Genomic DNA, 12,503 nt, shown 5'->3' on the forward strand with positions numbered 1-12,503 from the left:
TAAATCCATCGTTCTTTTGCCCACTACACCACCCCAGTTTAGACATGGCCATATGCAAATCAGTCTTGACCCTGTGCTTCATGGGAACAGTCCAGCCCGAACTGCCAAGCCATGTCTTCCCTGGACCGGAATCAAGCATCCTAGGACCGGTTTTTGGCTATCGGCCGTCATCAGCCAGGATAGCTTGACTCCAGTGGCGTAGTGAGCACGGGTCCCACGTCTGGGAATACCCATCCCACTTAGGGCGAAAAGCGTTACAACAAACAAATGATGGACGGAATGCTGACAATGCAGACATTCTCCCCCTGTCAAGAGATCTGGGTTAAATCCATCGTTCTTTTGCCCACTACACCACCCCAGTTTAGACATGGCCATATGCAAATCAGTCTTGACCCAGTGCCTCATGGGAACAGTCCAGCCCGAACTGCCAAGCCATGTCTTCCCTGGACCGGAATCAAGCATCCTAGGACCAGTTTCTGGCTATCAGCCGTCATCAGCCAGGATAGCTTGACTCCAGTGGCGTAGTGAGCACGGGTCCCACGTCTGGGAATACCCATCCCACTTAGGGCGAAAAGCGTTACAACAAACAAATGATGGACGGAATGCTGACAATGCAGACATTCTCCCCCAGTCAAGAGATCTGGGTTAAATCCATCGTTCTTTTGCCCACTACACCACCCCAGTTTAGACATGGCCATATGCAAATCAGTCTTATCCTGTGCCTCATGGGAACAGTCCAGCCCGAACTGCCAAGCCATGTCTTCCCTGGACCGGAATCAAGCATCCTAGGACCGGTTTCTGGCTATCAGCCGTCATCAGCCTGGATAGCTTGACTCCAGTGGCGTAGTGAGCACGGGTCCCACGTCTGGGAATACCCATCCAACTTAGGGCGAAAAGCGTTACAACAAACAAATGATGGACAGAATGCTGACAATGCAGACATTCTCCCCCAGTCAAGAGATCTGGGTTAAATCCATCGTTCTTTTGCCCACTACACCACCCCAGTTTAGACATGGCCATATGCAAATCAGTCTTGACCCTGTGCCTCATGGGAACAGTCCAGCCCGAACTGCCAAGCCATGTCTTCCCTGGACCGGAATCAAGCATCCTAGGACCGGTTTCTGGCTATCAGCCGTCATCAGCCAGGATAGCTTGACTCCAGTGGCATAGTGAGCACGGGTCCCACGTCTGGGAATACCCATCCCACTTAGGGCAAAAAGCGTTACAACAAACAAATGATGGACGGAATGCTGACAATGCAGACATTCTCCCCCAGTCAAGAGATCTGGGTTAAATCCATCGTTCTTTTGCCCACTACACCACCCCAGTTTAGACATGGCCATATGCAAATCAGTCTTGACCCTGTGCCTCATGGGAACAGTCCAGCCCGAACTGCCAAGCCATGTCTTCCCTGGACCGGAATCAAGCATCCTAGGACCGGTTTCTGGCTATCAGCCGTCATCAGCCAGGATAGCTTGACTCCATTGGCGTAGTGAGCACGGGTCCCACGTCTGGGAATACCCATCCCACTTAGGGCGAAAAGCGTTACAACAAACAAATGATGGACGGAATGCTGACAATGCAGACATTCTCCCCCAGTCAAGAGATCTGGGTTAAATCCATCGTTCTTTTGCCCACTACACCACCCCAGTTTAGACATGGCCATATGCAAATCAGTCTTGACCCTGTGCCTCAAGGGAACAGTCCAGCCCGAACTGCCAAGCCATGTCTTCTCTGGACCGGAATCAAGCATCCTAGGACTGGTTTCTGGCTATCAGCCGTCATCTGCCAGGATAGCTTGACTCCAGTGGCGTAGTGAGCACGAGTCCTACGTCTGGGAATACCCATCCCACTTAGGGCGAAAAGCGTTACAACAAACAAATGATGGACGGAATGCTGACAATGCAGACATTCTCCCCCAGTCAAGAGTTCTGGGTTAAATCCATCGTTCTTTTGCCCACTACACCACCCCAGTTTAGACATGGCCATATGCAAATCAGTCTTGATCCTGTGCCTCATGGGAACAGTCCAGCCCGTACTGCCAAGCCATGTCTTCCCTGGACCGGAATCAAGCATCCCAGGACCGGTTTCTGGCTATCAGCCGTCATCAGCCAGGATAGCTTGACTCCAGTGGCATAGTGAGCACGGGTCCCACATCTGGGAATACCCATCCCACTTAGGGCGAAAAGCGTTACAACAAACAAATGATGGACGAAAGCTGACAATGCAGACATTCTCCCCCAGTCAAGCGATCTGGGTTAAATCCATCGTTCTTTTGCCCACTACACCACCCCAGTTTAGACATGGCCATATGCAAATCAGTCTTGACCCTGTGCCTCATGGGAACAGTCCAGCCCGAACTGCCAAGCCATGTCTTCCCTGGACCGGAATCAAGCATCCTAGGACCGGTTTCTGGCTATCAGCCGTCATCAGCCAGGATAGCTTGACTCCAGTGGCGTAGTGAGCACGGGTCCCACGTCTGGGAATACCCATCCAACTTAGGGCGAAAAGCGTTACAACAAACAAATGATGGACGGAATGCTGACAATGCAGACATTCTCCCCCAGTCAAGAGATCTGGGTTAAATCCATCGTTCTTTTGCCCACTACACCACCCCAGTTTAGACATGGCCATATGCAAATCAGTCTTGACCCTGTGCCTCATGGGAACAGTCCAGCCCGAACTGCCAAGCCATGTCTTCCCTGGACCGGAATCAAGCATCCTAGGACCGGTTTCTGGCTATCAGCCGTCATCAGCCAGGATAGCTTGACTCCAGTGGCATAGTGAGCACGGGTCCCACGTCTGGGAATACCCATCCCACTTAGGGCGAAAAGCGTTACAACAAACAAATGATGGACGGAATGCTGACAATGCAGACATTCTCCCCCAGTCAAGAGATCTGGGTTAAATCCATCGTTCTTTTGCCCACTACACCACCCCAGTTTAGACATGGCCATATGCAAATCAGTCTTGACCCTGTGCCTCATGGGAACAGTCCAGCCCGAACTGCCAAGCCATGTCTTCTCTGGACCGGAATCAAGCATCCTAGGACCGGTTTCTGGCTATCAGCCGTCATCAGCCAGGATAACTTGACTCCAGTGGTGTAGTGAGCACGGGTCCCACGTCTGGGAATACCCATCCCACTTAGGGCGAAAAGCGTTACAACAAACAAATGATGGACGGAATGCTGACAATGCAGACATTCTCCCCCAGTCAAGAGATCTGGGTTAAATCCATCGTTCTTTTGCCCACTACACCACCCCAGTTTAGACATGGCCATATGCAAATCAGTCTTGACCCTGTGCCTCAAGGGAACAGTCCAGCCCGAACTGCCAAGCCATGTCTTCTCTGGACCGGAATCAAGCATCCTAGGACTGGTTTCTGGCTATCAGCCGTCATCTGCCTGGATAGCTTGACTCCAGTGGCGTAGTGAGCACGGGTCCCACGTCTGGGAATACCCATCCCACTTAGGGCGAAAAGCGTTACAACAAACAAATGATGGACGAAAGCTGACAATGCAGACATTCTCCCCCAGTCAAGCGATCTGGGTTAAATCCATCGTTCTTTTGCCCACTACACCACCCCAGTTTAGACATGGCCATATGCAAATCAGTCTTGACCCTGTGCCTCATGGGAACAGTCCAGCCCGAACTGCCAAGCCATGTCTTCCCTGGACCGGAATCAAGCATCCTAGGACCGGTTTCTGGCTATCAGCCGTCATCAGCCAGGATAGCTTGACTCCAGTGGCGTAGTGAGCACGGGTCCCACGTCTGGGAATACCCATCCAACTTAGGGCGAAAAGCGTTACAACAAACAAATGATGGACGGAATGCTGACAATGCAGACATTCTCCCCCAGTCAAGAGATCTGGGTTAAATCCATCGTTCTTTTGCCCACTACACCACCCCAGTTTAGACATGGCCATATGCAAATCAGTCTTGACCCTGTGCCTCATGGGAACAGTCCAGCCCGAACTGCCAAGCCATGTCTTCCCTGGACCGGAATCAAGCATCCTAGGACCGGTTTCTGGCTATCAGCCGTCATCAGCCAGGATAGCTTGACTCCAGTGGCATAGTGAGCACGGGTCCCACGTCTGGGAATACCCATCCCACTTAGGGCGAAAAGCGTTACAACAAACAAATGATGGACGGAATGCTGACAATGCAGACATTCTCCCCCAGTCAAGAGATCTGGGTTAAATCCATCGTTCTTTTGCCCACTACACCACCCCAGTTTAGACATGGCCATATGCAAATCAGTCTTGACCCTGTGCCTCATGGGAACAGTCCAGCCCGAACTGCCAAGCCATGTCTTCTCTGGACCGGAATCAAGCATCCTAGGACCGGTTTCTGGCTATCAGCCGTCATCAGCCAGGATAACTTGACTCCAGTGGTGTAGTGAGCACGGGTCCCACGTCTGGGAATACCCATCCCACTTAGGGCGAAAAGCGTTACAACAAACAAATGATGGACGGAATGCTGACAATGCAGACATTCTCCCCCAGTCAAGAGATCTGGGTTAAATCCATCGTTCTTTTGCCCACTACACCACCCCAGTTTAGACATGGCCATATGCAAATCAGTCTTGACCCTGTGCCTCAAGGGAACAGTCCAGCCCGAACTGCCAAGCCATGTCTTCTCTGGACCGGAATCAAGCATCCTAGGACTGGTTTCTGGCTATCAGCCGTCATCTGCCTGGATAGCTTGACTCCAGTGGCGTAGTGAGCACGGGTCCCACGTCTGGGAATACCCATCCCACTTAGGGCGAAAAGCGTTACAACAAACAAATGATGGACGGAATGCTGACAATGCAGACATTCTCCCCCAGTCAAGAGTTCTGGGTTAAATCCATTGTTCTTTTTCCCACTACACCACCCCAGTTTAGACATGGCCATATGCAAATCAGTCTTGATCCTGTGCCTCATGGGAACAGTCCAGCCCTAACTGCCAAGCCATGTCTTCCCTGGACTGGAATCAAGCATCCTAGGACCGGTTTCTGGATATCAGCCGTCATCAGCCAGGATAGCTTGACTCCAGTGGCGTAGTGAGCACGGGTCCCACGTCTGGGAATCCCATGAGGCACAGGGTCAAGACTGATTTGCATATGGCCATGTCTAAACTGGGGTGGCGTAGTGGGCAAAAGAACGATGGATTTAACCCAGATCTCTTGACTGGGGGAGAATGTCTGCATTGTCAGCATTCTGTCCATCATTTGTTTGTTGTAACGCTATGATAAAGATAGGGCAGACACAGATGTAGGGTACATGCCTGGCTGAACTGGCGCTGCTAATGTGGCTAGACATTTGGCTCATGCAGCTGCAATACAGATACACACAACACTTGGCATGTATGATCGTGGACCCCTTAATTACTCCGTTCGTGCAAGCCCGCCCTCTGGGTGTATGCTACATTGCAACATTGTCGCTTACAGGGGGGGACTACTTAGCTACATGTCCATGCTCTTACCTGCTTGAGGTGACATGGTTGCATCTGCTGTCCACAGCACAATGTAATGTGGTAGGGCCCGGGGCAATCATTCATACATAATGACCACACGGACACACTTGGATAGGCACGTGCGCCCGGCCCCTTTCTATTACCAGGATCACATATCCAGTGACGCCTGTGCTCGATGGGTGTGGGGTGAGTGTGAGTCAGCCCTCAGAGGGTGGTTGGTGCTGGCAACAACTTGAACAGTGATCACTGTTAAAGCGGAAACAGAAAACACCAACATAACACAGACAACTGCAAAACATCATGGAGGTAGCCGGAGCAAGTGCAGAGGTCACCCGATATTCAATCAGAAAGGCCCATGACTTGCGGTGCACTGACGTTGGGGCGCAAGAGCTGAGCGTGCTCATGTGAAGAAATTTTCAGTGATTGTGTCCCTTTGGGTTATACCTGCTGCAGCTGCCGTGGGTGTTTTACACTTGCCTCATATTCATCATCATCGTCCCAGGTCTTCCACACTACCTGAGGTGACATTGTTGCGTCCGCAGTCCACATCACGTAACTCAATCATGAAGGGTCCATGAGTTGTGGTGCACAGAGTTAGTGGCACCTGTGGCGCTCAGCGGGTGCGCAGCCTGCGATGATGCGTCGTCCATGAACATCAGGAATGGATTGGATGTGTGTGAGCCCTGCTGACTTCAGTGTAGGCTGGAGGCAGAGGTCAGCAGGGGCCCACAGCCACGTGGCGTTGACTTGTGGTGCACAGAGTTAGTAGCACCTGAAGTGCTCAGGGGGTGCGCAGCCAGCGATGATGCGTCATCCGGGCGGGCCGCACTGGGAGCAATGTCTTTTGCCTACTGAATTCTGCCTCAATAAGGCCATGTGGCGTTGACTTGTGGTGCACAGTTAGTGGCACCTGTGGCGCTCATCGTGTGCACAGCCTGCGATGATACATGGTCAGGGCGGGCCACACTGGTAGCAATGTCTGTTACTTACTGGACTGTGTCATCTGCAGTCGCGACTCTATCTGAATTGTGAGCCCTGCTGACCACAGTGTAGGTCGCAGGCAGTAATCAGCACAGACATAACGCCGCAGTGCTGTGCTGCTGGGTTCGCTGGGGGCCTGTGTCGCGGATGCCAGTGATCGGCTGAGGAGGCTGGCGGCCACGGCGGCGGCCTCGTGGCAGGGTGAGGGGCGCCGCCCTGGCAGATGCGTTGGCCATCCCGGAAGTGAACCACGCCCAGAGCCCCAGCCTATTTATTCACACTCCTACGCTGAACTGCCGTACGCTGGACCAGCCCACTGCGCTTACGCTTACAGGGGGGGATGACACAGCTACATGACCGAGGTCTTCCCCACTGCCTGAGGTAACATGGTTGCGTCCACTGTCCACAACACTACACACACCAGCAATATATGTCCACATGGACAGGTCTGTGTTCTGCATACTGAGGTCTGTCCAGCACATCACCGCCACACTTGGCATTGTGTGCATTCTTATTCATGGGTGACTTGCCTCCTTCACACATACTTGGTTCCCACCTCTCCCCACATTATGCTATTGTTTGACTGAGGGGCCATGACGTTTTCGGAACGTCCGCTGTCCTGTTCTGTGCTGTCTCGTGGTAGTTGGTGGGGTGGTGGTCCTGGGGGTGGTGGTCCTGGGGGTGGTGGTGGTGGGTGTTGTGGCCCTCTTGGGTGTCCGAGCTGCCTGATCAGTAGCTCCATGACATGTGTTGGTCTTCAGATATGGCTCTGGGCTGCGCTCCCTTTCATACTGCAGGTTGTCGTCCTGCTTAACAGTTAACACCAGTAAAAGGCAGGTGTTAAATCCCTGCTGCTAACGTGCCGTATCGTCTGTTTTTGGATTGCATCGCAGATCGGGCTGGTCATTGAGAATATCTATCGCGAAGTGGCGTTTTCGTGTGTTTTTGCACGGGAACGCCTACTCTGCATATCATTAGCGTTAGTTATCGCTCTCATCCGTGGCGATGTTTTTTGCGAAGCTATCGCTGGAAAACTAGCGATATCGGCAGTTTGCACCAGGTTGAGAATGGGGCAATAATTCTTTCGGCACTTTGGCTGCGCTACAGTGCCGATAACTCGGCGATAAGTCCTTGAGAATATGCCCCTATATGTAACATATACGTAGGTATAGTGGTACACAGAAGTACACAATGCCCACTTGTATGGGAGACATACAGGACCAATGTAAATAGAGTCCAAGGTGAGTTTTTGACCTGGTCCCCATACAGTAAGCTATTTGCGTCAGTCAATACTGATGCACCGCCTCTGTTTTTTTAACGAATTGCTGTAGTTGCGTCAGTTTTATGTTGCATTCCCAAGTCCTTGTAAATCTGGGAATGCATCAAAATCTATTGGTGTTGCGTGGGAAAACCCACTGCAACGCCCATGGAATGCCTTTTTGGCTGAGAATAAGGCAATGCAGGCACTGGCGCTGCTTTTCCTTACTCCATATCTACAAGGCCATGAAAATCCACGTTAAGTGGCTTTGGCTTTGCATTGCCATGTAAATATGGGTCTCCCACTCTGCAGCGCCGCTGCATCAAAAAAAAGCATTAAAAAAAGTGACGCAGCCGCCACGTAGGCTCCTTGTAAATATGCTGCTTAGTCTAAGCATAGTTTATTATTCTGGTAGGGTATTTTTCCAGTCCATACCAATGTTAGACTCACACAGACACCCTTGCACTATGGTGCAAAGGTATGTCCGTAGCGCATGGCCGCACATTTCTGTACAGGCATTAGGGAGAGCAGGCGTGGCCCACGCAGGTCAGAGTGGTGGGGCAGGGTAGTGGGGGAGTCGACATACGACGACAAGGTAAACTTTAAAAATAAAAGAAAACCATGATTTACTTTAAGTTTCCCTCGTCGTCGTATGTCGCCATGGTTGTCTTTTTTTTAAATGTAAGTTTCCCTCGTCGCCGTATGTCGCCATGGTTGTCTTTTTTTTATTTAAGTTTCCCTCGTTGCCGTATGTTGACTCACCCACACCCCGCCCCACCGCTCTTACCTGCACGGGTCACGCCTGAGGGAGAGGGGAGGAGAGTGCCATATTTCTGTAAATATTTAGCTCTTCTGCTCTCTCCTTCTCAAGCAGCGCAGCATTCGCAGCTGCTGCAATGCGCTGAGTGACAAACTAGTAAATCTGGCGTGTGGCGTGTTCATTACCCTGCTCCCAGGCTGGGGAGCAGGCTACAAATACAGTTGGTTACTAGTGCATCTTTCCAGTGCTTTAAATGGGAAAAAATAAGTGCAGGTATTCATTAAAATGAGCTAGATGTGTAGTGAGGGGGCGGGCTAGGGGCGGGGCTAAAGGCAAGACATTTTTTTGTTGTTAAAGTATTTTATTGAGTTTTTCCAACCGTCTTATCAATAACTCACAGTTACATACAATAGCATCTTATATGAGACCCAATCAGCAATGCACATATCAGGAGAAACCAGTTCTTCAACATTTACCACCCCCCCTACCTCCCTCTCTACCCCGACCCCCCCTCTGTCAGCATGCCCGCACAAACCCCTTTTAAATTTAGACATTAAGCATCCCGAGGTCTGAAACAGACTAGCACAAAGCAATGGAAAAGACATCAGCAATGATATTAGAGGGCCTGAGGCTCCATGAGGGCTAAAGGCAAGACATGATGATGACTTCTATATTAGTTGCAGCACATACCAAAACACACGTGAAATGTGTTTATACAAACAAAGCAAGTTAACTCATTACACAAAATGAAAGAGAAATGCTATAATATGTTAACATTTCCTTTTTTTTTGCAATAGATGCACCTTCTTAATGCCATACTGTTAATTGATGTTGTTTGGCGCAAAACCATATATTTTTCAGCACATGAGTAGGAAGAAATTGAAAATACCCCCACTTCGACCCAAAGCTCTTATGGCACAAAGCAAATGAAGCAAATCATCATGACCCTCTCCAGAAGATATCTCTTGTCTCTTCCATCGATCTATCCATTCATCCTTTCACCTACCATTTACCTGCTGATGTCCACCATTTAACCTTTACATTCTGTTGTCTATTCAGTCTTTCATCCATCATTCAGTTTTTCACCATTCCGTCTGTCCACCCTTCATATACAAACCTATCCATCCATCCAACTCAAAACCTATCCATACATCCTTTCACTCATCCATCTCTTTATCCACCCTTTCGCTCATTCATCAATCCTTTCGCTCATCTATCCATCAACCCTTTCATTTCTTTATTCCATCCACCATTCTTGGGAGTTTTCGAAAGTGCTTGCTGCAGAAGTGAAGAAGTTAAGAACTGAAAACGTTTCAGCTACATAACCCGTGCATTTATCAGTGACTTTCACTTATGAGTAATTCATAACATTGGGCCAATGTCTCATTATTTCTACGTGCTTGTAAAGCCTTTTTTGCAGCTTACACGAATGTCTATGTCATATTTAGAATCTTCCAAACGTTCAGGAAATGTTGTCTCAATATTTAATGCAATCAAAATTGTTCTGCATAAGAACCGTTTCTCTACTAAATTTGTGTGAGGCACCTCTGGCCCTTATTTAACATTTACACTATCAATACAGTAATGCTGGGAAGAACGATTAACATAAGACAGACACCTCTTCCCCTCGCCGCAGTGTACCCAGCGCAGCTCACGGATGCCATGTCACACAAGGCAAGAGCAACGTTGATACCTCTGTTTGTCCTACGACAAGGACGTTTTGCCATACCAACTTATCAGCAGGCGGATAAATGCGTATCAGCATTTTCACAACAAGAATTTATATTAAATTATATAATTTTTTCCAAAATGGTTAAAGCTGCACCTGACCTTTGAGCTGCACTTGCTTTACTCTGTAAGTACACTGCAATCCAAGTGGTCTATAGAAATGGCTCACAGTTGTTCTTCTACAATAAATGTAAAACCACTGAGAATTAACTACAGAAAAAAACAAGCTCTGTTGTAGGTCCTTACAAGAGAATATCATAATTACCTTGGCATTGATAATTCACAATTACATTTATCTGATAGCCTCATGTGAAACACGCATGTTCACTCACACCCACACACACAAACAGGGGCATGTGCATACACACTTTTTGTAAAACTGTGATGTTTAAGAAAAATGCTGGTGGAAAAATATGCTAACTATATGTTGTGTTGTTGAAATGTATACGAGGCCAGAGTACCATCAAGTGAAGGCTGTATTTTCGGTAATATACAGTGCAGAGGTATGGTTTCCGTCTGCTTGCATGAAACTTCTAAGAATAGAGAGCAAGATTTGGAAAGTATCTTTGGGCCTGAGGTAGGGAGCACCATCCAATGTGGTTTCGTACTACAACCTACATTTTCTAATGATTATAAAACGTTCATTGACTTATCAGGTTCTCCATGAAAGTTGTGACTCGTATCCTGCTCTTTTTGACTTCTCCCTCGGAAACCTCTGTCATCTGACACTTGTTTGCACAAATGCACAGGATAGTGACTGTGATTGACAGCACAGGGCCTGACCGGACCCTGCTCTGTCAAACACAGCGTGATGGTGAGCACCCGGGAATTACTCAAATGAGCCCTGCTGAATAGCTCACCTGGGGCTCAGATCGGGGATACAGAAGTGGCGCCTTGGCTGCCAAGATACCTTCAACTCCAGCTCACCAGCACTCACAGCCAAAAAGCCTACCTTTTCATGAGTACCGGTACTCTCCTCGGCAGAAGAGAAGTGCCGGTACTCAGAGCGTTAAATCTAAGAAGTACCGGTACTCAGGACCGGTGAGTACCAGCCCATTTAAAGCACTGCATCTTTCTCATAAATGTGTCTATGTCACGGTGGCGCCATATTCTGACCCACGGTGAATAATGGCCTTTTAATTTCGAAAGGTTTCTTTCCTATTTTTTTGCAGTTTTATATAGCGCGATGCTGGCCCGAGAGCACTTAAGCGCTTTACAAGACAACCAGTCACCTTCCAGGCACGAGGAAGAGTGATTTCTTAGAATCCCCTGGGGTTGGGCGGAAGCCGTGATCCGAGTCTCGTCACCAGTTCCAAAATGTGCATCTTTTAATGCTGTTCTGTGGATGGACCCCATTCAATGCCCCTAAACAAAGCTGTGGGAAGGGGAAGGACTGATCCGGCGGTGACTGGGCCGGTCAGGCCCCTCAGACCCCCTGCTGCAGGAGCTTGTGCTGCCTGAGAGGCGAAGGGGCGATTTATCAGCCAGAGCTGCCGAGTCTGGAGAACGGGTTCGAGTCCCGGCTTCGGCTCAACAGCCTGTTACTCCTAGCAAATCATTTAAAGTTCCCGCGGGTAATTAAATATTTATTTAAAACTGCCTCTGTGTAGTGGAGGCAGACTAATGCTCGTGCATAGCATTGTAATACCCAGAAAAGCAAACGAGAGCAACGAATCGAATGTAAACCCTGTTACACTCCCGAGGGTCACGTGTGACTGAGAATTGTTGTCACGTGGGTTCAAGTAGGGCTTATTTACATACCCACAATCCCCAAAATCCGCAGTCACTTATATTCCTTCTTATGTAGTTGAAAGTAATTTTCCCACTTAGTTTGATCGAAACATGAATAAAAAAGTATTCTCTAGAACATGTTTGAAATTGTCATTTATTTTCTGCCCCACACTGAAAGTCCAAGGAGGTGTGTTTCCTCCGGTCTCTGGGACACTAATTGTTTGAACATACTCTGGTTTCTCTTCAAACCGAATAAATCTTTCGCCTTTTACTAAAGATTTCCGTGGAGAGGAACATTAAAGAGTTTCACTCAATTTTTGAAAGCTCTATCTCTGATAGAGCTACCCAATTCAGTTTAAGAAAGAATAAAACTAAAAGTGTATTAAAGTGCTGGGATAGCAACGTCGCACTATTCTTAAGGGCTGTGAGTAGCACTTTCTGGCGAGAACAATTAGACAATGGAGAACGAGGGAAATATAAACAAGCATTTGCAATGCAATAGGTCTCGCATTTACGCGAGTTTGAGATATTGACATTGCAAATGACAATGCCTTTTATTTTTGTTTTTAAAACCTAAATAAAAGGCATT

At 48.7% G+C, this 12,503-nt stretch overlaps 1 non-coding gene across 1 annotated transcript; it reads left to right on the forward strand.

Annotated features, from left to right (window-relative positions):
• Nucleotides 1–12,141: 12,141 nt before the first annotated feature.
• LOC146835180 (U5 spliceosomal RNA) lies at nt 12,142–12,257 on the forward strand. Its single transcript, XR_014960902.1, has one exon. It is a non-coding gene; the product is annotated as a U5 spliceosomal RNA (small nuclear RNA).
• The last annotated feature ends 246 nt before the right edge of the window (nt 12,258–12,503 follow it).

This window comes from Triturus cristatus, chromosome 4_2 (genome assembly GCF_964204655.1).
Source record: "Triturus cristatus chromosome 4_2, aTriCri1.1, whole genome shotgun sequence".
Classification (NCBI taxonomy): domain Eukaryota; kingdom Metazoa; phylum Chordata; class Amphibia; order Caudata; family Salamandridae; genus Triturus; species Triturus cristatus.